At 38.6% G+C, this 4,444-nt stretch overlaps 1 long non-coding RNA gene across 1 annotated transcript; it reads right to left on the bottom strand.

The window, feature by feature from the left end:
• Positions 1–1,277: 1,277 nt before the first annotated feature.
• LOC128339521 (uncharacterized) lies at positions 1,278–3,157 on the bottom strand. The gene is made up of 3 exons (XR_008313067.1): positions 2,904–3,157; positions 2,613–2,768; positions 1,278–1,594 (listed from the first exon to the last, which is right to left on the bottom strand). It is a non-coding gene; the product is annotated as an uncharacterized LOC128339521 (long non-coding RNA).
• Between the last annotated feature and the right edge of the window lie 1,287 nt (positions 3,158–4,444).

Below are 4,444 nucleotides of genomic sequence, written 5' to 3'. Positions count from 1 at the left end.
TCCAGTTATCTCATTTCCTGTATATTCACCTCCATTTGTCTTTTTTATTTTATTTTATTTTATTTTATTTTATTTACTGCCTGACTCCAAAGGCTCTAGGCGGCTTACAAAAATACAATATCTCCGAATAAGCCTTCCAAATTTATTGCAAATTCTTGCAATACTCCTTCAGTTTTTCAAGTACTTGGTTTTCTTTCTTTCTTTCTTTCTTTCTTTCTTTCTTTCTTTCTTTCTTTCTTTCTTTCTTTATTTATTTGATTTATATACTGCCCTTCCAAAATGGCTCAGGGCGGTTACTCATTACTCAAATAACTAAATGTATAACTTGAATAATCATCTATGAAAGTTAAGATACACTTGTTTCACCCAGATGAATTGATTTGCATAGACCTACAAATATCATTGTCTATCAGCTAAAGAGCTTGCTGTGTCTCTCTTTCTCAGTGTTGAGGAAAGGTGAGTTTAGTTCCTTTTGCCCTTACAAAGCATGTACACTTGGACTCCTTACAGTGTCTTATATTTAGGCCTCTGACTAAATCCTCCTCCTCAGTTGAAGTATTGCATTGGGGTTTCTGTGTCTCATTCTTCTTTGTCATAAATTCAAACTTTTTTGATGTGAACATTGCTTTGTAATTTTGGCCTCTTCATCTTTATACTCCACTTCAAATAGGAGTCATTCTTGCACATCTCTACTTATAATTTGTGTCCAACTTAGTAACTCTTTCTCTTTCCTTAATCAAATTGCTATTTGCACCTGAAAATACAAATCCCAGCATTATATTTTGTAGAACTAGCTCTGGAACTCTTCTCTGTATTAGCAACATATGTTTTATGTTTGTCGGATTTATTCTCTCCTTGCTTCCATGCATTTTTCTTTGTTTGCTTAGGTGACTCACTCCGCTTAAAATGTGGCTTCACCTTTTGCTCTTTTGATAAGTTTTAAAAGCATTTTCTTCACTTGATTTTAGTTGTTGTCCATTACCTCTGCACAAATTAAAGTCCTCAAAGTGGCTTTTTAGGAGTATCTCCATTTTGAAAGACAGCAGCTCAAAATCTGGACCTTGTAATTCGTCAGTCCTCTGTAGCACTTGTCCTGTCTCCGTTTTCAAGAAAACCTTGTTTTATTATTCAGGCTAATCACTTCCTTCACCAGTTTCAGAGTGAAGGGCCCATAAACCTGTTGAGGGGTGTGGGGAGAAACATTAAAATCCACACAGAGCAGAGTATGCTGTAGTGGTAAAGATGTTTAGCCCAAGAGACTATCTGGAGACAGTAGGTTGAGTTCAAAAAACTAATAAATGTTTACTAAGAAAGTAAAACATCAGATACCAAGAGAGCCGTAGAACAACATACACAAACAGGCACCTGCCTTCAACAACTGAACAGTTCTAACGGACTCAGACTGACCAAGAGAAACTTATTAACATAAGTCATCATGCTTCTAGTGTCCAAAAGAGATTACTGCAGTGTAAGAGTCAATGCTGTAGATTTCTCACTTTTTACAGCACCAAGGGGAAAGTGATCTGCAGTGGGAGGGGGAAATTCCCAGGAATAAGCAGAGGCACCTTCTGTGAATGAATCTCCAGAAAACAGACTGTAATAAAGCAAAATCAGCTGGTCAGTATTATTGAAAAACTACAATATTATGTTTCTGAATATGATCAATAATTCTAGAACTGCTTTTAAGACAGCAAATAGTGTATCTATAGAGCATGGTAATTTGTAATTTTTAAAATTCTGACCAAAAGACTGTTATAGTCTGTTTTAGTCTGAAAGATAATTTTCCAGAATAATGGGTTCATGCTCACAATTTAGCATTTTGAAAGGAATCCAACAAGATGTTTTTCCATGATGTGCATTAGAAATTCTTTGCATGACTGATGCATGGACCACCTATTCCAGCTGGAAGGATTTCCACTGAATTAGCAAGGGTAGATCTGGTTGATACTAAATTATTGTTACTGTACTAATTGGAATAAGTCCATGTCAAAACGTGAAAGAAGAGGTTCAGGTAATAATTCAAACACATGGAAAGGTCAGATAAAGTTGTTGTGAAACAACTTAGAAATAATTTTGGAAAACCTAACAATATACAGATTATCTTATTATTTATTTAGTAGATTTATTCACCACTCTATTGCATGGGCTTGAGCACTTTACAAGAGTTTTATTTTAATGCAAATATTTCTCTCTTCAGTGAGTCAGCAATCTAAACAATAAGGATTGGACCTCTACTCTAAGATGCTTTATAGTTTTGTGTAGGAAGTGTCAATCCCAACATGGGTTCTATATCTAGGATTTTTTTGTTAAATCACCGTATTGCATTCTGAGCATCAGTTTATACAGCTGATGGTATCAATAACCAATACTTATTTATTTACTGCATTTATATACTTTCTGCATCGGCATTCCAGGTCTTTGGCAAATTTATTAATTTGTTATTTGTTTGATTTATATTCTGCTCTTTCGAACAGGCTCAGAGTGGCATACAGCATAATTTTTTTTAATAATCCTGTTCCAAAAGGGCTTTTGCAATCTTTTTTTTAAAAAGCAAACTAATTGTTTTTTTTTTTAAAGGGGGGAACTTGTCAGAGGAGAGGGTCTGAAAGTACCTTGACTTGTCCTCTGCTGCAGCCTGATGGTATTGACTGTAGAGGAGGACTTGGTTCTTCACAGAGGGGAAGGGCCAGATGACATTTGGCCCTCTTCCGACTGATGGAGGGGCCTCACTACTTGCTTCACCCTCTGCGGTCTCCAAATTAAAAACACTGAAACAATAACAAAACAAGAACAACAGAGTTACAATTGATTGCCAACAGCCTGGCAGTCTCTTCAGAAGCTGATGATATATGAGCCCCGTGGCAGAGCTTTTTAGTTCTTCCTTCAATATCTTCAAGTAGCACCTGGGAGGCTGAAGGAGAACATGCTTGTCTTGAGGGGAAAGCAGCCAAAGTCCACCTAGTCAGGGAGCTCCTGTCATCTCAGGCCAGTTTTGATCTCTGTAGGAGTTATGGCTTGTGTCCCTCTTCCACCTTCTACTCAACAGGAAATCCTGAGATGATATACTACTGAAAAGTCTGTATTTGAGGGACCTTCTCTTGTCTCCGATCCAGCTTTAGCTAACCTCTCTTGTTTCACCAATTCCTGACTTGCCCAACTGTCTCTAACTGCCTGGAAAGTTCTAGTCTATCAGGTGTAGCTCCTCACCAACATTCTAAAAGGAACAGGGCGGTGAGCTTCACTATTTTTCTTCGACACAATCTCTCTCTTTTTTTAAAAAAAAGTGGTGCATTTAGGATATATTTCCTGAGGAGTTAGATTTACCCATTAATGTCAATGGTGGGACCCAATCGATACGGTTATTTCTTTACTTTTATTACACACAGTAAGTAATAGGTGTCCATGGCAGTTGTGAAATCACAATAAGGATGAATATGCTAGCTAAGGAATAGCACATCGTATATCCAGAGCTTAAAAATGCTATATCCCTACAACCTGGAAGGAAGACATTAGGAAGAAAGGCATACCCTATTGAAGACAAGGTAATAACCGTGCATTCGTGTGCTAAAAGGGGTAACTAGAATGACCTCTAGAAAATGCATTAAACTGTAGGCAACTGAAAGCTAAACAGTGCAGATAATTCAGAGGTAAAGCTAAATCATTTTTTTTAATTTAAACTGCACTCTGCCATGTGTTTGCTCTGTGGATACCTAAATGTTTGGCAAACTATTCATCAGATGGCAGAGCAGTCAGTTATTTCCTTCCCTGAGCTGAAACCACAAGTGCCCTAGTAGAGCATGAAAGCAGATGGGTTTGCCTTGGGCTCAAGCCATGTCTTCTATGGCACACTTTCAAACCCGCAAATGCTTTCTCAAGTGCCCTGTCACAGGCTCCCAGAGGAACTCCCTTCAGTTTGGAATGGAAACAAAATCACCTGATCGTTTCCTCTGCTGTGTTACATGTTGCACAGCTGTTTCCTTTCATTAGGTATGGGAGCAATTCCTGAAGCGGGGAGTCTCTACAAAAAGTCATGGGTGGGGGGAGCGGATCCTTCAGTTCAAGCTGTCAAATTTCTCACTCCAGTTTACTTCAGGGAAGGATTCATGTTGACAGACACTGAGACTCAGTGGCCACTGACTGTGCATCTTAGACTCTGAGTTCCACTCAGTGCCACGTAGATTGTCAGATCATAAAACTGGCCAGAAATATTGTTGTTTTAGAAGAGAAGTTTCTAGTGCTCCACTTCTGGGGAGAAGAGATATGCCAGTCCTGAATGACACCTACAATCGTCATCCCCTGATCATCCCCAGCCTCAGTTCGGTCTGTAGCCTGCCAAAAATAGTAGCTAAGAGTGCCAGCAATGAGGGTCTGCTCCGGTAATTTGAGCACTGGGATTTTGAAGAGAAATGAGCCATTGAAAGAGAACCCCCCATTTGAAACATTA

Source organism: Hemicordylus capensis, chromosome 1, assembly GCF_027244095.1.
Source record: "Hemicordylus capensis ecotype Gifberg chromosome 1, rHemCap1.1.pri, whole genome shotgun sequence".
Classification (NCBI taxonomy): domain Eukaryota; kingdom Metazoa; phylum Chordata; class Lepidosauria; order Squamata; family Cordylidae; genus Hemicordylus; species Hemicordylus capensis.
The sequence above is the reverse complement of the archived record's forward strand: the minus strand, read 5'-3'. Positions and strand labels throughout refer to the sequence as shown.